Consider the following 21,113-nt stretch of genomic DNA (forward strand, 5'->3'; position numbering starts at 1 on the left):
AAAGCGAAAGCAAGAGAATGGAGAAACAGTGGAACAATTCATAACTGCGCTGCGTGGTTTAGCAACTACATGTGTTTTTAGATCTAACTTGGAGGAGCAACTCTGCGATCAGTTTATGTTAGAGTGTAAAGACAGTAAAGTAAGGGATGCCTTATGGGCCAAAGGCAATCCCTCATTGGATGAAGTTCTCAGGATTGCAAAGGAAGTTGAACATACAAGCAGATGCATATAGGAACTGGAAAAGAGAGAACATACTGATAACAAAATAAACATAACCAGTGCTCCAAAAGTCTTGTATGCACAAGAAGATAATAGTAAAACCACCAGAAAAAAACAAGCAAGCAAGAAAGATCAAGTACTTGAAAGAAGGAAGGTGTCAAAGTTCAAGGAAAAAAGAGACGAAAAGAAGGATGTGAATGATAATAGGAGAAAATGTTTTAGATGTGGTAGCATATATCATATTGCTAGTAGTGATAGGTGTCCTGCATTAAAAGTAGTGTGCAAAAGGTGTAACAGGAAAGAACACTTTACAAACTATTGCAAAACCAAAGCAGAGAATATTGAATGGGTTGATGAGTTATGTGATGAACTTGAGGAATGTACCTTTATGATTGAGAATTCAGATATCAAAATAGTGTAAGATTGTGATGCTGATTTGGAAAAACCTATAGCAGACATACAGATTTTCAATTCAGTTGTTAAGATGGCCATTGACTCTGGGGCCAAATATACATTGCTACCAAGAACAATATTTGATAGACATTTCAAAGATAGTATTGCGTTGACAGATATTGATGTGAGACCGGTTGCCTATGGGGGTAAACGGATTGAGTTACAGGGTTAATTTTGGTCAACCATGAAATTTAAAGACAGAACAGCAAAGGGAAAAGTGTATAGGTCAAAAAGGGGTCTTCATCCTTTGTTGAGCTGGTCTCATCAGAGGCGATTAAAAATATGATTAGACTCCAGTGCGGATGAAATGGTGTATGCCATAGAGCAAGAAGTACAATCTGAACATCGTGAACATCATTCAGTTTTCAGGGATGAACTTGGAAGCCTAAGAAACTTTAGACATGAAATAAGAATGAAATGCAATGCTGTTCCTGTTGTACATAAAGTAAGACCAGTTCCTATTGCAATTAGGGGTGCTGTGAAAAAGTAATTGGAGAGAATGGAAGAATAAGGTGTTATTGAGAGGGTTGAATCCTCTGAATGGGTGTCGCCTTTAGTCATAGTACACAAAACGAATGGAAAACTAAGGCTCTGTATTGATCTTAGGTCAGTAAACAAATGCATAATCCCTGATATGCATCCTTTGCCAAATATATCTGAAATGCTGGGTTCAATTAGGGAGCCAAAGGTAATGAGCACGCTTGACTTCAAATCTGCCTATCACCAAATTGTTTTGCACCCTAGGTCTAAGAATGTAGCAACCTTTATCACAAGTGAAGGTTTGTTTCAATGTAGGAGAATGCCCTTTGGGTTAATTTCTGCAGCTGCAGTGTTTCAACGTACAATGTACAATTTATTTCATCATATGGAAGGAGTCCTGTGCTTTCAGGACTATGGGCCTCATTACAACACAGGCGGTCCGGAAATAGCGGTGGCGGTAAACCCGCCGCCACTGTTGTTTCCGGACCGCCTGATCCCGACTCCTGCAGGCGGGAGGTGATGTTCCCGCCAGGTCTGACCTGGCGGGTTTAACACCGCCCGCCTGCAGGCGGACGAGGAAACACCGGCAGCATTACGAGATGCTGCCGGTGTTTCCATGATCCCCATTCCCATCGAGTCCCATAGGACTCGATGGGAATGGGGATTAACACCATTCCGCCTCCGTGATTCCTGGAAAATCGGGGTTGTAATGCCCCGGTAATGCCGGGAATCACAGAGGCGGAATGGTAATACGAGTCCGGCGGTAACCAGGCAGTTTTAACGCCTCGGTTACCGTCGGACTCGTAATGAGGCCCAATGGGTCCTATGGGACTCGATGGGAATGGGGATCATGGAAACACCGGCAGCATCTCGTAATGCTGCCGGTGTTTCCTTGTCCGCCTGCAGGCGCGTGGTGTTAAACCCGCCAGGTCAGACCTGGCGGGAACATCACCTCCCGCCTGCAGGAGTCGGGATCAGGTGGTCCGGAAACAACGGTGGCGGCGGGTTTACCGCCACCGTTATTTCCAGACCACCTGAGTTGTAATGAGGCCCTATGTGTTAGTTTATGGGAAAGATAAGAAGGAACATGATGATAGAATGTACAAAGTGTTAAATATTTTTCGAGAAGCCGGTCTTACGCTCAGTAAGGAGAAATGCAAGTTCAACAGATCACAGATACAGTATTTGGGACATGAAATTTCTGAGACAGGCATAAAGCTAAACAAGATTTGGTAAACACTATTCTTAGTTTTCCCAGTCCAGACACAAAAGATAAAGTCATATCATTTTTAGGAATGGCAGAATATTATGCCAAATTCATTCCTGATTTAGCTAAGAAGAGTTTCCATATGAGCAAGTTAGCAAAAAAGAATGTAAAGTTTGTCTGGGATGAAGAATGGGAGGTGGAATTCAAAAGGATCAAGAAGGATCTCAATGCTGCACCCACTTTGAAGTCCTTCAATCCAAATAAAGGAAGCATTCACAGCACGGATGCAAGCAATCTAGGTTTAGGTGCAGTATTATCACAGATTGAAGGGGGAATTGAACATCCCATTTGCTTTGCTTCAAGGGTACTTAAACCGGCAGAATGCAATAACTTGACAATAGAAAAAGAGTTACTAGCTATAAAATGGTCCATTGAAAATTTAAGGTCATTTTTGTAGGGCACCAAGTTTGTGGTGCGGACAGATCACAAACCGTTAAAGGAAATTTTGACAGTCAAAGGTTTAGATAAAGTTTCTGCCAGAATTAGGAAATGGGTTACAAATTTGCAGGAATACAATTGGGATGTTGAATACCTTCCCGCAGTAAAAAATAAGTGTGCAGACTGCTTATCTAGGTTAACGAATTTTGTAGACTCTGATGAATCGGAGAATGATGATGAAGAAGTATTGAATATGACTCAAGAAGTGGTATCTGAAGATGAATGGAAAAAAGCAATGGAATTGGATGAAGCTTTATGCAAATTCAAAAAATTTATATGTGATGGAGTAAAGAGTATTGAAGTTAGGAAAGGTTATTTACCTGAAGCAGTCAGACAGGTATATGATGAATTTCATATGAATGAAAAGTTTGTAATGAGAGGAGACAAATTGTTTCCACCAACAGAGGTGAGATGCACATGAAGGACATATGGGTATGACCAAGACAAAACAGTTTGTAAGACAAGATTATTGGTGGCCGGGTATGGACATTGAAATATAAAGATTAATTAGAGAGTGTTGTGCGTGTGATGATTCTGCAAAGGGATACATTACTAGGCAGGAGCCGATGACATTAATGTCAGTACCCACCATACCTTGGGAGAAGGTAGGTTTGGACATTGTGAGACCGGTAAGCAGTAACAGCAACATGAAATATTGCATTGTTTTAATCAATATGCTTTCCAGGTGGGTGGAAGTGAAATAGGTACTTAATATTTGCACTAAAAATATTATTATGTTTTTAGATGACATTTTCAAGAGGGAAGGTTATCCCACTACCTTCATTACGGATAATGGGGTACAACTAGTATTACAAGAAATGACACCATTTTTAAAGGAAAATGGGGTTGAACACAAACCAGCTCCATTTATCATCCACAAACTAATGGGATTGTGGAAAGGTTTAATAATGTCATCAAATATAGTATTAGGTGTGCTTTAGAGGGTAAAACAGATTGGAAGAAAGCAGTTGAAGACACTATAGTCGCACACAGATTTACGCCTCATACTACCACAGGGATCTCTCCGTTTGAGATGCTTAGAGGTAGAAAGACAAATACAAGGGTGTGTCCACCGTGGTTGGGCAGAGCGGGTAAAAAAGAGCTTGACTTTAAAGAGATTGAAAGGAGGATTATGAGTAAACAAGTAGCCAACAAGGAACGTTATGATGTGAGGAAAGCGGTAAAAGTTTGTGAAGTGAAGGTAGGTGATTCAGTGAGAATAAAGCTGCCTTCCATGGGTAATTTGGTGAAATGGTCACCTGTGACAAAAGTTGTGGAAAAATTCCATGGAGCAGTAAAAGTTTCTGATGGAAGAGTCTGGAAAGTAAGTAGAGTTTGCAAGTGCTCAAAGGGAAAAATGAGTGTGAGTGATATTAGCAACAGTTATGACACCAAGAAGGACTGTAAACAAAAGGGCAAAACAAGATGTGGCGATGGACACAATACACACTCTAAGCAGGTTGGTAAGAGACCTGCGTATTTGCAAGACTATGGGCCTCATTCCGAGTACGGCGCTAACCAATGGCGCTATTAACGCCTTGGTGGATGGCGGAATTACCGCCCCATTCCAAGGTTGGCGGGGCGATAATTCCCCATTCACCAAGGCTCTTCCCCATTCCCAAATGAGCCCCCATAGGGCTCAATGGGAATGGGGAAGATGCAAATAACGGTGACCGTTCATTACGGTCACCGTTATTGGCTTGGAGGCCCCTTTGCGCCCTCGACTTTAACACCTGCTCAAAGCAGGCGTTAAGGGCGAAGGCGCAAAGGGAACTCGGAGTATGGCGGTAAGGGATTACCGCCACCGGTCTCGTTACCGGTGGCCGCTATCCCTTACCGCCATACTCGGAATGAGGCCCTATGTGTAGTAACATTGTAACTACTGTTTATATCAATACTATTCTTATGTCAATTTTGCATTGAGACATAAGGAGTGTAAAGCAAACTCATTTTATTTTTCCTGTTTTTGTAGGTTAGCTGTTTTGATTTTTTGTTAAAAAAAAGGGGGGGAAATTGTGTGTAAGAAAGGGAGGTGTGTAATATCTTAGTAACATATCTTTTAGCCAACATCTGCATATGTATGTATGGGGCAGTGATGTAACAGGAGATAGAATATGGAATGTAGAACCAAGGAGAAAAGATGCATATCTGAGTTATCTGGAGAAGGATTGTTTGTTGTGTTGTAGCCAGTGGGTTTATCTATGGATCTTGAATAAACAATATTTTATTCTATAATACTGTGTGAGCCAATACTTCAATGGGCCATCTTTTCAGTTTAAGGGAGTGACTCAACCTAACTCACCATTCTTGACACTAGCAGATAAACGGGTGTAGTATATTACCATTCTGATAGAAGCTGCCTGATCTCTGTGGGACATGCCTGATCACATCATGGTATGCAGAATCAGAACACTAAGAACTCAGGTCTCAATAGAGTTCTAGAAGAGAGGACTGCAATTGAACCATAACTGTCCAGCTCTCGTTGCTACAAGCAGTCTCCCTCCTCTTTCCTTCCTTGTAACTTATTTGTATTATTATATATACTATCCATTAAATATACTTATATTTACAACTGCCTCCTGCTGTTTCATAACTTACTCCTGTCCCGGTCCACTTCATTTGGCGACGAGGATGGCTCCAATTGAACTATTGCCTCATCATTGTGTACGGAGCCGCTCCGCTCATGCCAGGGCGTAGTAGTGGCCCCGTCTTCTAGTTCCTGAAGGTAACGTTTCCCATTTCGTCTCAAATATTTCACGCCAGTGCCACGTTTCATTCGCTCCATATGCGGCATGTGTGAAATTCGATTGCTGTTGCTGGGCCGTGCTACACATCACTAAGCCGTCTTAGCCCTTCCTTTCGGCTTCTTCCGTTTACACTTCTAATTGGACTTCGCGCATGCGTTGAATGCGCTGAAGAAGGAAGGCACCTTTAAAGGCACAGTACGCCGTTTTTCTTCCAACGCAAGTCCGCGTTTCATACACACGTTGAAAGCGCTGAAGAGACAGCACATCATCGAAGGCAGAGTTACCTGTTTTGTTTTCATCGCAATTTCATGGAATACTTTATGTTAACCACTATACAAGTTGAACGCTCACCTCCTGATTTATATTAAGAATCCATTTCTCTACTGATAAAAGATGTATTTAACATATTTGCTTAATCAAAATTAAAGACACACATACTTGTAAGGATTCTGTAGGAAAGTGCTGTGCACATCACGCTTCCCGGACATTACTGCGACCTATACACAGTATTCAGGCAGAACTTGGACTTGCGCAGTTTTGCACTTTACGGGGCCTTAACTGAATCATACATACACAGTCTGTGTTCTAATAAACACAAATTGTCATGGCATTTAGCAGTGTGCCTCCACCTGCTTTCTTTATGCCTAGCACTGATGAACCTGCTTTGCCTTGGAAGAGGTGGATAAAGTCCTTTGAACATTATGCAGGAGTGATTTGTGGTCCCAATTGTAGTGCAGAGAAGAGGAAGTCATTACTCTTGCACTGTTTAGGTCCTGTTGGACAAGAAAAATATGAAACACTTCCAGAATTACCAGAAGAGGAGAGTGTGGATCTAAATGAATACCAGCGAGCTGTAAAAAAAATTGACAAACACTTTGAGAAGAAGGTGAGCATAATTTTGGAACGTTACAAGTTCAGCAAACGCACACAGGAGGAGGGAGAAAGCGTGGAAAAGTTCGTCACTGCATTAAGGAAATTAGCAAAGTCATGCAATTTCAATGAGCAACTGGATGAGAGACTCAGAGACCAGTTTATGTTAGAGTGTCGCAGTAGCAAAGTGAGGGCAAAATTGTGGTCTGAAAGTGATCCTTCCCTTGACACTGTTCTCCGAGTGGCAAAAGAAGTAGAACACACGGAAGAGTGTGTTAAAGAATTGGAGAGTAAGATGAAACAAGTAAAAATAGGAAGCAGCAATAGTAAAATGCATGATACACCTGACGAGGAGTCAATTTCCATGATCAATGATAATACCATTAAGAGGAGATCTGTCACTAAACAATACAATTTGTTGAGAACGGACAAAAGGTCAAGCAAATATGGTCAAAAAGGTTCATCATACGAAGTTTCTAAGAAAAACAGTCCAGAGAATCAATTAAGGAAATTGGGAAAAAAGCGCCAAGGAAGGTGTTACAGATGTGGCAACGTGAATCATTGGGCTGATGACCCAGATTGTCCAGCATTGAAGATCATTTGCAACAAGTGCAAAGGGAAAGGTCACTTCTCTAAATGTTGCAGATCACGTGATAATGCCATGAACTGGATAGGAGACAATTCTGATAGTGATCGCAGTGAGAAGGAAGTTCAAGAGGATTGCGTATGTACCATAACTGATGATGATGATGAGGAGGTGTTGGAAAGTCCCAGAGCTATGGTGTCCATTGATGGCAATGAAGTATGTATGATGATTGATACTGGTGCAAAATATACGCTCCTACCAAGACAATTTTGGAACAAGAATAAACATGAGTATCTACATGAGACGGATATTAATCCAAGAGCCTATGGAGGTGTGAAGATCAATGTCATCGGGTGGCATTGGGGAAAGTTGAAATTTAAGAACAGAACTGCCAAAGGCAAGATATACATCACTGGTGAAGGGAAAACTGCTCTACTCAGCTGGACTCACCAGAGCAAATTACGAGTGAAAGTGGATTCCACCAGTGAGGAATCAGTTTTGTCTATAAGTAATGGCAATTCTGAATTGATTAATGGCAGTGATGTTATACGTAAAGCTGGTTTGCAAAAGGTTTTCTGAGATAAGATAGGATGTCTTCAAGGTTATACCCATCAGATATTACTCAAACCAGACCAAAAACCTATAGCCCAAAGATTAAGAAGCATTCCTTTAGCTGTACGAGAAGAAGTCTGTAAGGAAATAAGGAAAATGGAAGAAGATGGAATCATAGAAAGTATTGATGCCAGCGAATGGGTCTCTCCACTTGTTGTTATAAGAAAAAAATCAGGAAAACTTAGAATTTGTGTTGACTTACGTGAATTGAACAAATGTGTCATACCTGATCGCCATCCTCTACCAAATATACAAGAAATTGTTTCTACTATTGGACCCTCTAAAATATTTTCAACGTTAGACCTATCATCTGCTTACCATCAGATTAAACTTCACAGAAGTTCAAGGAAACTTACTGCTTTCATAACTCCTGATGGTTTGTATCAATTTAAAAGAATGCCTTTCGGATTAGTGTCGGCAGCATCAGTCTTCCAGAAGGTTATGTATAGTATGTTCAAGAATACTGAAGGAGTGATTTGTTTTCAAGACGATATATTAATTCATGCCGTCACTCAAGAACTACATGACAAGAGGTTATTACATGTATGTCAAAAATTATGTGATGCAGGCATGACTTTAAGCAAGGACAAATGTAAGATAAATTGCACTGAAATCGAATATTTGGGACTTAAAATTACAGCAGAAGGAATTTTTCCGAAACCACAATTGGTCAACACCATTGTGGGAATGCCGAGCCCGAGTAACAAAGATGAGATTCGTACATTTATTGGTATGGCTGAATATTACTCAAAATTTGTCAAGGATTTTGCCATCCACACCGTTCCATTACGAGAGGCGCTCAAGAGAAAGTTGTTTGAATGGAATGTGGAATGTGAAAATGAATTCAATTTTATAAAAAATGTGATAAATTCTGCTCCTGCATTAAAGAATTTTTGTACTGATGACAAGATTATCATCACTACGGATGCCAGCAACATAGGCTTGGGAGCTGTGTTGTCTCAAGAGAAGGATGGTCAGGAAGCAATAATTGCTTTTGCATCGAGATTGCTTAAGGGAGCAGAGATTTCATATGCCACTATAGAGAAGGAAGCTTTAGCTATTAAGTGGGCAGCTGACAAGTTTAGAAGCTTCATATGGGGAAACCAAGTTGAGTTTCGAACTGATCATAAGCCCTTAACTCAAGTGTTCATGTCGAAAGGACTTAATAAAGTATCCAACAGGATGAGAAGATGGGTCATGATGTTGCAAGAGTTCAACTACACTGTGATATATGTTCCAGGAATTAAGAATGTGTCTGCTGATTGCTTATCTCGCTTAACTAACATTTCCGAGATTGTCGATGAAGATGAAGACATGGAAGTTGTCTTTTGTGTGGAAACTTCTTCCATCTCTAAGGATGTTTGGGATCACGCTGAATCAAATGATAATAACATCAAGAAATTGAAAGAATTAATTCAAAGCCATGATTTTATGAAGAAATCTAAATTTGAAGAGGCCGACTTGAGTGCTTTTTGGTCTGTTGCAGATGAACTGCATGTTCACGGTAATTTTGTAATGAGAGGAGATAAAGTCATTCCTCCGACGGATCTGCGTTTGAAGATCATAGAATTGGGACATGAGGGTCATCAAGGAGTGATAAAGACCAAACAAAGAATTAGGAATGACTATTGGTGGCCTGGTTGCGACCTGCATATTGAGCGATATATTAGGGAATGTATCCTTTGTTGCGATGATGAAAAAAAGTGTGTGGGTTCCAGACAACCAATGGTTATGACCGACATTCCCAATAGTGTGTGGAGGGATATAAGCATGGATATTTTAGGTCCCATATGTTGCAAAGGTGTACAAAAATATTGTTTGGTAGTCATAGATCTCCTCACCAGGTGGGTAGAGATTTTAATTGCCTCTAGTATCACGGGTAAAACTGTAGTTGAATTTTTATCAAATATATGTGAGAGGGAAGGATATCCGGGAAGTATTCTTTCCGATAACAGTACTCAATTTAGATCTAAAGAAGTAGCAGACTTCTGTAAAAAATTTGCTATTGAGCACAAGACTAGCTCAATTTACCATCCCCAAACCAATGGATTAGTAGAACGTTTTAATAAAATCTTGAAAGAAACCATCAGAATGGCTTGGGCCAATGGGATGGATTGGGAGGATGCTGTCAGGGAGAAAGTAATTGCCCATCGTTTTACTCCACACACCAGTACAGGTCTTTCTCCCTTTGAGCATAGTAGGGGAAGAAAAGCAAACACCAAATTAGCTCCCATTTGGCTTATCAAGGGGAGTAAGGAAATAGAAAAGAATTTGGTCAATGCAAAGGACAAAATTAGGGAAACGCAAAAGAGAAACAAGATAAACTATGATAAGAAAGTACGTAGCAACAAGTATGATATGACTACAGCTGTTGGTAAGTTTGTCAAGGTTTTACTTCCTCCTGCTCTAAGAATTGGACCATGCAAATGGTCCAACCCTATTAGAGTTATAGAGGCTTTTCGTCATGCTGTCAGGACAGAGGACAAAAGGATATGGAATGTAGAAAGAATTTGGATGTGTGAAAGTAATGATCTTAACAAGAAAGAAAAGAGAAATGTAGACCAGAGTACAGTTAGCAATGTTAAAGTTTCTAGAAATTTAAGTAGTGGTGTGAAGAGTAAATGTGGTAGTGCTGTTGAGAAGAAATGTGAAAGCAATTCTGAGCAATTTCAATTTTCCTTGCCAACCACCTCCAGACACGGAGGATGCATGTCCAGATCTGGCAGATCTTATCGTCTGCCGAAAAAGATGGAGGACTATGTGGAATTTACGTGAACCAGCTGGAACTTCTGTTTCATCAGTTTTTGTATATAGTTTGTGGACAATATAAAGGGAAGGAGATGTGTAGTATATTACCATTCTGATAGAAGCTGCCTGATCTCTGTGGGACATGCCTGATCACATCATGGTATGCAGAATCAGAACACTAAGAACTCAGGTCTCAATAGAGTTCTAGAAGAGAGGACTGCAATTGAACCATAACTGTCCAGCTCTCGTTGCTACAAGCAGTCTCCCTCCTCTTTCCTTCCTTGTAACTTATTTGTATTATTATATATACTATCCATTAAATATACTTATATTTACAACTGCCTCCTGCTGTTTCATAACTTACTCCTGTCCCGGTCCACTTCAACGGGCAAGAGTGACAGGCAAGCCCGGGAAAACTGAGAAACCGTCCTCACTGATGGTTAGAATGATTGAGCTCTCACAAAATAATAGATCTTTCCGTAAAGCAATCAGGGACCCAGAATATTAGGACTTGGCTGGTGTACATAAATCGAAATTTAACGTTCGGGCACAATCGGACAAGATGCAGGACTGTAACCTGGATAACCGCAATGTAATCTTGGAAAGGGGGCTGAGGGCCGATGACGGTTTCTTCTTAAACTGTTCAAACATAATGTGTTTACTTCATCATGTCCCTCGATTTCGGGTGATTGACTCCAAGGACATCAGGATTGTCGATTTCCCAAATGAAAACGAGAACGACCCAGTGTGCCTGCACATAGCCTCTGCCGCCTTAACTGCTCTGTTAGTGAATGCGAACAATGAAATGAGGGATCTTGGCTTGGACTTAAATGACTGTAAGACTCCACCCAAGTTGGCCAGGGAGAAAGGCACAAGCCTGCAAATGCTAAATCAGAGACAAAATACTGGCACAGGCAGCAGTGACAGTAGCGATAGCAGTACTGAAAGTTTCCAACATGATGACCTGCAAACTAAACCCTTGAGGGCTAATTCAGTGGTTCTACATGGACCAGAATCAATAACGATTACTATAAGAGGAATAAGCAAAGAGAAAGAAAACAAAGGCCGGACTTTGAGAACAGCCCCACATAATCCCAAGACAGACAAACAACAGTCTTGGGACTGGCTAGCGAGAGCCTTTTCCCCCGGAACCTACTGAATAGAGTCAAGCTACTAGGCCTGCAGGATGTCTGGATATTGGCTCCTGGAATTCTAGAGGATTCTCCCATCTTTTTCAAGGCATCGATTCAGTGGTGGCAAACCTGGATATTATATGCTTACAGGAAACCTGGCTTAGAGAAACCCCAATACTAGATGGCTTCACCGCCCATCTTAATAAAGCAACTAAAGGGAATCCCGGATGGCCCAGTTCTGGACTACTGACATTGATACGAAATAGTCTATAGAGAACATCATTCGAGTTATCCACGCAAGCCCTAACATCCAGATCATTATAATAAAATGATTGGATCACCCTCTAAATGGGCTGGGGTGTTTGGCCTTGTTCAACCTTTATTGGGATCGAAGCTCTGAGAACTCAAGTACCTTTGTAGAAAGTGTGATGTCTTCGAGAGACTCAATGTATATATAAACGGCTGAGCCTTGGCTTATGATTTGTGGTGTTCTAAATGTTGATTGCATATGTCTGGGAGTGGGGAAGGATGGGATGGTCAGAGCGGCCTCTAGGAAAAAGAGAGGTGGATGGCGGAAACAGTGGTGAGCGACATACATTGGTAAATGGCCAAGTCAAAAGAGACTTAAAAGGGGCATCGACATGGCACTCAGAGACTTCCAGCAACTCTAGATGACTTTTTCATATCTAGTAGTATTTTGTCACTGGTATAATCACTGATAGTATACCCCTCTGAACATAGACCATGACCCAGTGGTGCTCTCCTGCTCCAGAATGAGCTGAAAGGAACAATAAAAACGGATCTTTGGAACTATAAGGTGGACTGAGAAACGGGAAGAAACAGGTTGCGGATTCAGGCCCTCCCAAGTGCCAGCTTTAGCTGAAAAATGGACTGCCTGGCAACAGATGGATTCAGAGGGGGTAGAATATGAGCCTGTGTTGATCATCTTCAGGGAGGCACTAAAAAGAGGAACTAAACCATGATTTAGCTTAAGACACTCCTTGGCAATTAAGAAAATAAAATAAAAGAATTGGATAATATCTTATAGAAAAACCGTCTGCCAGAATGATTCCGAAGTTATGTTGCAGACTCTGGATTTGAAAAACTCCAGAAATCTGTGGCAACCACTGAATGGCAGGACGATCGATAATGGTTCACTTCAAGCAAGCCCAATACCTGAGAACTCCTGGGTTGTGCACTTGGGAAATCTATTTGCTCTGAAGGCGAAAATGAGGGAAGAAACTGGTTATGACCAACGCACCCAATGGGCGATCCTCTTTGACAGGGAGGAAATCTTGTGCACAATAATGAAAGCTAGCAACTTGTGTGCACCTGGGCCCGATGCTATGACAAATGTGATGCTAAAGGAGGCCTCAGAGGACTGGGCTGATTTCTGTTTGGCTCTATTCAGGCTTATTGCTCGGTGCGGTAGAATCCCTGCCTCATGGAAGCGGGCAATTGTGGTCCCCATCTTCAAGAAGGGAGATAGGGCGGCTTCAGGCAATTACCACCCTATCGCCCTTCTTGATATCCTGGGAAAGATCTTTGCGGGAATCCTATTGTTACACTTGAAGGAATGGGTGAAGGAGACAGGGTCTTTTGACCCCAGGCAAACTGGCTTTGCAGGCAAGTTAGCTGTAGTTTAAATTTACTCCTGATTAGCAAACCCTACATGGCTTGTATAGACATGGAGTGTGCCTTTGACAGTGTTAGTCGAGAGTTACTCTGGGCCAAAATGACGACGATGGGATGTCCTGGGATGTCCTGGGGACCTAGTGGCAGCAATCAGAGACCTACACACCGGAACCATCCTGCAGGTCAGACTCCACCAGGCAGGCACCCTAACAAGGAGGATCACCACTTACAAGGGATTTAAGCAGGTCTGTCCCTTGGCACCCATCCTGTATAATATTTTTGATTTCAGATATGAAAGAGGTCTTAGATCCCCCAAGGTCATGTCCAACTAGGATTAACGGAACTTCTGAAGGGGGGTTTTATACGCTGACGATTTAGTCCTATTGGACAGAACCTCTATCATCTTGGAAAGGAAACTGGATGCGTTGCAGAATTACGTAGATCGGAAACAGCTTGAAAATAAATATTGCGAAGTCTCATACTTTGAAAACCTGAGGGGACGTAAAAAGAAGATCCCTCGTTGGTCCAAAGGTGGAAATCCAATACAAACTGTCTCCTCAATTAAATATCTAGTAGTAATAATCAGTGCAAGTGCTTGTGAAAAGCCTTGGTTGGAATGTCTAAACACTAAAGTGAAACAGCTTACTGTGCAAGGAATCATCATCGGCAGGCAGTAGAGAAAGGTCTCGCTCCTTCCGCTCATACATTTCTATAACCAAAAAGTCATACCAACACTCACATACGCAGTAGCGGCATCCCTTGGTCTACCCTGGGAAGTCTGGGAGAGACTGGAAAGCCACTTCTGGAAAACGATTCTGCTACTCCCTAGAGCAATACCTACGGCTGTGGTCAGACGTGAATTAGGTCTCCTCTCATTACACGTCAGGATAGTTTGGAAATCCATGACGATTTTTAGCAAATTTAATACAACTAATTGCCAACCCCAATTGCAGATTACAAATATGAAAAATGAGGGATTAAATGATTGGCCGCTGAAATTGTGGCAAGATCGATGCCAAAAAACACTGTCTAACCTTGGCTTTACAGTTGACGCCCTGTGAAAAAGGCCTTTGGGGCTGCGGATTGGAGCGAAACTGAAGCCAAAAGGTCAAATTCACAGACTCACACGCTGTCAAACTCACTTGCCGGTCTACCCAACATAACCCCCAATATCGCAAAAGATTTTAGAGTGCCAACCAAAGGGATCTATTTTTTAAATTCAGACTGAACATACTCCACACTAAAGTCACATTGCGCAAATATGGGGGATCTCAGTTGAGGATAGCTGTAGACTATGTACAAAACAACCAGAAACCCTAAAACATCTGATCCTTTTCTGCCCAGTTCTAACAATAGATAGAACACTCCTACTGTACGCCTGGATTAGTAAAGGTTTTGGGACCGATGCAGAGCCATGGTGGGAGGCTCTCTATGGGGGGGCTAACAAGGGTTTAACACAGAATCTGGTAAAGTTTCTTGAGTTCATTTTCATGAAGAAATTTAAAGCAACTGAACTGTAATGAATCCTAATGAAAGCTTTTTGTCTTTGCATAGCGGTTTGTCCCCTTCTTTTGCTTTCCTTCTTCCTCTGCACTCCCTCCTCCCATTTTTGTTAGTTCTCAGCTTTTTCGCTTTCTGCATTTGTAGCTTTTTAGTTCTATTAAGTGTTTTCATGTGATGTAAAATGATGTAAGTTTCTGATTTTTCAATTAGAGACTGCACTGAGTAGCAAAGGTTTGAAATAAACTAAACAAACTAAAAAAAATGAAAATGTCAGGAGGGTGAGAGAAGACATGTGAAGGAAAATATGATGAATAGATGGGGCCCATTATATAGCCAAGTGCATTCCACAAAGAGATCAAACACAATAAATGGGCCTCATTACAACCCAGGCGGTAAGTTACCGCCTGGGCCGTGACTTTACCACCATGGCGTAAACTACGTTTACGCCATGGTGGTTGGCGGACTTACTGCCCCATTCCGACCTTGGCGGGGCGGTAAGTCCCCAATCCCCATTTACCCTTCCCCATTCCCATTTTCGCCCCATAGGGCATAATGGGAGTGGGGAAGGCGTTAATTACGCCACCGTAAATTACGGTGGCGTAATTAACTCCATGGTCCCTTAGCGCCATGGATTTTAACACCTGCTAAAAGCAGGTGTTAGAAGCGCCATGGCGCTAAGGGACCTCGTAATTGGCGGTAAGGGGTCGGCGCAGCTAACGCTGGCGTTAACCCCTTACCGCCAGGGTCGTAATGAGGCCCAATCTCAGGTAAGAAGGGGCTTTATTTAACACAAGCGTGCCAATCCTAGAGCAAGCTCAAAACAGAGCGTGTGAGGACATCTCATGCCAGAATTACAGCAGTTTGAGGGTTATTGGTGTGATGCAGCAACCTCATTTCCTTCTTGCATCGCTGAGTCTCGGCCACGTGCTGTAGGTACAACTGGAGTTTATCTTCCATTTGATGACAGAACCAAGTGGCTTGCTTCTCCAGTTTCCACAGACGAGCTTAAGAGAGATTCATCACTAGGGGCATGAATCTATGCCCTCTCAAAAACCTCTCGACTCCTCCTGTGGCCCTGATTCTCCTTGGTGTCACGCCTTTTGCTTGTTTCTCCTTACACCATAGGTTTATCCCCTTCAGATGGGAGTCTGACCTCTGGGCCACTTTTGGCTAAGCATACACTCTCATTTCTTCCCATTCTTGCTACTTACCACCTTGCTAGCCTCCCTGGATTTCCTCCTGGTTTCCTCTGACCTCCTGATGACTTCCAACCACATCTTTATGGCTTCCACTAACCACACCCACCACCTCCTGGAGGCTTCCGCCATCCACCTCCTGATGCCTTCAACGCTTTACCCCCTCGTCTCCAGCCTCTTTCTCTCACCTATCTGTCTCACCAAACTTCCTCGACAGCCTCCTTCAAGAAACGTCAACTCACACCAAACTCCTGCTACACCTCAATTTCCACACGCCCATATCCACAGCCTCCTTCAAGAAACGTCAACTCACGCCAAACTCCTGCTACATCTCAATCTTCATACGGCCATATCCACAGCCTCCTTCAAGAAACGTCAACTCACACCAAACTCCTGCTACACCTCAATTTCCACACGCCCATATCCACAGCCTCCTTCAAGAAACGTCAACTCACGCCAAACTCCTGCTACATCTCAATCTTCATACGGCCATATCCACAGCCTCCTTCAAGAAACGTCAACTCACGCCAAACTCCTGCTACACCTCAATATCCACACACTCATATCCAAAACCTCCTTCAAGAAACGTTCACTCACACCAAACTCCTGCTACACCTCAATTTCCACACGCCCATATCTACAGCCTGCTTCAAGAACCATCAACTCACGCCAAGCTCATGCTACACCTCAATCTCCACTCGCCCATACCTCCCCTTTTTGCGACACCCCTTTTATATTCTTGGGGCAACTCATCTGGGTCCAGGATGGATAATGACCTACATATGTGTATTATTGCTGGTGCGTGATTGGTTACTGTGGAATTGCTTTCCTTCCTCAAGTGTATCATGTATCCAGGCAAAAGATGTTGAAACTGAACCGCAGATTTCAGAATCAGGTTCGCGTTCTTGACATCTTGAATTCATTGTTTGTGTCAGACCCCCGGATGGGCACCAGCAAGTGCAGAAAGCAGCAGTGCCATGTCTGCAGCGGGTTCCGTGGTGAGCGTTGCAATTGCTTTTGAGTTTTCACCATTGTTTCTTGGTAGACCGGTCCCTGTATTTTGTTGAAGCTGTCTTGGGAAATGTTCAGGTCTGTTGGCAAGGCTTTTTAAGGACCACTAGAATCTGTATCTGGCATGTGACATGCCCATGCCCAGTGAAGGCACTAAGTGAGGAAGACCAGGGTATCCTACCCATACTGCCTACGTACTGCCCCCAGGGCCATCATCCACTTGCTTAAAGAGGTTTGGACCCTGCAAGTACACAGGATTGCTTTAAAACTTGTAGAAACATACATTAATTTGCACCAAGACAGGCTCTCAGATTAGACACTTTTTCAGCAGCAGTAGAAATTTATTTTAGTAATTGGAATAACGTATTTGGCAATCTTTTGAGTTAAGGTGTTTCTAGCGTGTGAGGGGGAGTGAAGAGGAAATGAGCAGCTTCTCCTCAGGGACAGATGGCGGTGGGCAGAGGACTACCCGTGCCCCCTACGTTCATGATGTTAGCCGTGCAGCCCTGCACAAAATTAGAGAACTCAACATATTGTTGGTCAAAACGTGATTGTATCATATTTGTTTTCAATAATTGGATTGATTGACTTATGGCTATTTTGTATTAAAGAGTTTGTATTACCAGAGAACGTTACCTTGTGGTTTTGGGTGAGAAATATATTTGAAACCGAGCACCATCCCGCAACATTACACAATCTAATCCAAGAGGTAGGAATCTATTTGAACAAATAAACCACCTGTAGATAAAATATGCAGTTGTCGTTGGTGAGCAGGTTGAGGTAGCAGAAGACGAGACATGGATAGTCGCCAAACCCTTTATTTGTCGGCTGGTCAGGAAGCATTTGCATTAGTAAGGACGAGATAACCTTGAGCCAAGATTAAGCCTGGAGCCCGCCTGGACAGTGGGAATGTGCTCTAGAGTCAAATAGCAGCTGTACACAGTTCCTAGAGCCAACTAAGGGGCGAGGGACAGCAGGCAACCGACCGGTGGTCATGTCAGTGGAGAAAGTCTGCACACTGTGCCATCGGGGTTGTCTGTGGTTTTGAAATAGAAGAAGATACGGTGAGTTGGTAACACTCATGCAGGGATAGAAGGAGGTTTGCTTTGCACTTTTGGACATCAGGAGAGGGAGAGCTAAAGCTGATTTCCAAAAGGTTTGTGGATGGCAGAGCACAGACCTCTTACTCCACACTTCCTCGATGCAGTGAGGATGTGTGTGGCAGGTGGTTGTCAAAGCCGTGGAGGGGGACTTGCATGCATGCAGACCACAATAGTTGAAGCCAGCACCACATTCAGGAGCTTTTCACTGTCATAATTTTATATTTTGGAATGTTCCATTTTTCATAGAGGTAAAACATACTAAGGTAAGATGGTGTACTGTGCCACATAGAGACTATGGAGCCGCTAAGGTGTGTTTGTATGTGTGCACGTGCGATTGATTGTGTTTCAACAGTTGTTTTTCCAGTGTCTTAATCATCTCTCTCTGCTCATGGCTTCCAAGTACCGGCTCTTCATACCTATCCAAACACTAACCCCAGAAGCTTGTTGCACAGCATACATTAAAAAGAGCACATGAAAACACAACATAGCCTAACATAGAATAACACACTATTAGAGAAAACAGCAACAGAACATGTTCAACTAAATAAAAAAAAAGGTAAGTGAAGATGACAGAATGCAAAGTATAATACCCCAACACAATATACTACAACTTGAATTCTACAACAGAGGAAAACCTATCAAAACGCACACTACACATTAGGGTATAATATCAAATAACAAGACACTTTGAAAGCCGATGGACACAACAATGAAACCTAACTCAACTTAACATCCCTCGGGGAAACCTGACTTCGCTTTCTTAGAGGCAGAATTGCAGAAAAGCACTTTGCAAAGTTCATGTGAACACTTCCAACATGTTCCTGGAAACTATTCCGGTTAAGCCAATGTTCACACTCTTGAAGACAGTCCTCCTGTCTAGGCTTTCTGCCCCCAGTCACTGGGTGGTGAGATGCCCGAGGGCACCTGCTGCAATAGGCTGTTACCATCTGTCATCGCAACCCCCTGGCACTGCCCTCTCACTCCCCTTGGTTGCCGCTCTCAGGGTGAGGGCTGTTCCATCAGCCATGGCCAGCTTTTTATTGGATTATTGGGCATGGCATGAGCAATGGAGAATCATACACCTGAGACATACAGAAATGCCAAGCAAAGGATGACAGCTCATTGGGGGCTTGTTCAGCGGCTAGGCGTGCCCTATATCATAACTCCCTCCCCACCAAAAGTTCTAAATACCTAGATGGATGGACCCTGTTCTCAATTCTTCAGAAAACAGAATGTTCCAAGGTACTGCTTATTCTCTTCCCGAAAAGAACTGGAAACATTTCCAAAAAAAGCTTTGTGCCTAAATCCAAGCACCTCCCTGTTGAATCACACCTATGCAATAATCATTTAGATATAACTACAAAAAAGTAGCAAAGAGCAGCATAACACAATTTAACATAAATGAAAAAATACGACCAGTAACAGGAGAATTCAGAACATCGTGCCACGACCTTAAATCATACATGATGCAAATGCAACACAATATTGCACACACAATGCAGCCTAATTAAAAAATAATATGCACCAGAATCACAGAATATAAGATGCTGCTGTACACAAAATGTCATAACACACAAGATAAGACATCACCAGCATAATATAACAGAACTCAGCAAAAAAAAACAGCAATCCTTACTACAAAGTTCCTGACGCACAACATGATATCTTGTATGATATGATGATATGATATGGCATTTATAATGCGTCTATACACAAGTGTTTCAAGGTGTGATGAGGCAAGGGAGTGGGAAACAGAGGGAAGACAGACAACGATCCTACTGGGCCAGGTGTCATTCAGTTTGCGTAAGTGCATTGGAAGGGGAAGGGGGAAAGTGCGGGGGCGGGAGGGGAGAGTGCTGTACATGGGATAATAGAATAAATAACAATAGGTAAAAGTAAGGCCAGCAGGTGGCAAGTGCAAGGGTAAGTGCAGACATCAGGTGTCAAGTGCTGGTAGTGGGGCTGTAGGCATACAGAAAACAGTCCCCAAGTGCAGGAGTTGCCAGTAAGGCAGTGCAGGTGGGCAACTGGTGGGGGAGGGGACCTGGGCCTGAGATCAGAGGGTGGCCAGGTAACCACTGTAGTTTCCGTTTTCAGCCAGGAAGTCAGCAGGGGAGAGGAGGAGAAAAGGCAGAAGCAAAGAGAAAGGTTTTGAGGTGCTTCCGGAAATGGAGATGATTCTCCTCAAGTTTCAGGTAGGCTGTTCCAGAGGGAGACTACCAACTCGTTGCTTGGAGAAGCGACTGACCCTGAGGGAGTTGGAGGCCGATGAGTGAAGAGCACGAGAGGAAGATATTTAGGAAGAGAGAGTTGAAGCTATTGAGGCCCCAGACCCCAGAAGGCCTTGTGGACAATGCAGAGGGTGTTGAACTTAATCCTCGCAGCAACTAGGAGCCAGTGCAGAGATTTCAGTCCTGGAGAGATACGATCCCTGGGCTTGAGGCCAAGGACAAGTCTCACAGTCCTGTTCTGGTTGAGCTGCAGATTTAGAAAGAGGCTGTTGCAATAGTCCAGCCTAGAGAGAACCAGAGCTCTGGAGACAGTGAGCTTCTGGGGGAAGGAGAGGAAAGGAAGAATACCTCTGAGGAGGTGCAGCTGGTAGTGTGAATTCTTAGAGACGTCAGAGATGTGAGGAGAGTGTGGAGTCGAAGATGACTCCGAGGTTTTTAGCCTCACAGGTGAGAGCAGGAAGAGGGCCAAGAGAGGCCGGCCAGAGAGTGACATGAAAGAAGGGTATGGGTGTGCCGATGAGGACAATCTCAGTCTTACTGGAATTAAGGCAGAGATCGTTGGCGGCGCACCACTCCTGGATGGCGGACAGACAGTTAGAGATGAGAGAGGCAGAGGAAGTGGCTGAGGGAAGCCTGAAAATGAGCTGAGTGTCATCCGTATAGCACTGGAAGTTGGGGCAGAGAGCGGCAATGCAGTGGGCAAGAAGGGCCAGGTATTGGTTGAACAGCCAGGGAGAGAGGTTAGACCCTTAGGGAACACCACAGGTAGAGATGGAGATAGAGGAGAGGAAGGACCCAAGTTGAACCTGGGAGGGTCGATCAGAGAGGAAAGAAGTCAGCCACGCTAGGGCCTGACCGGTGATCCCCAGGTTATCACAGAG

The 21,113-nt window shown here is 43.2% G+C and overlaps 1 protein-coding gene across 1 annotated transcript in view; it reads right to left on the reverse strand.

The window, feature by feature from the left end:
- The window catches only part of STAB1 (stabilin 1), a 1,160,316-nt gene that overhangs the window by 762,719 nt on the left and 376,484 nt on the right, over positions 1–21,113 (reverse strand). The gene's annotated exons all lie outside the window — the stretch shown is intronic.

The sequence above is a fragment of the Ambystoma mexicanum genome, chromosome 2p (genome assembly GCF_040938575.1).
Source record: "Ambystoma mexicanum isolate Mex_15411 chromosome 2p, UKY_AmexF1_1, whole genome shotgun sequence".
Classification (NCBI taxonomy): domain Eukaryota; kingdom Metazoa; phylum Chordata; class Amphibia; order Caudata; family Ambystomatidae; genus Ambystoma; species Ambystoma mexicanum.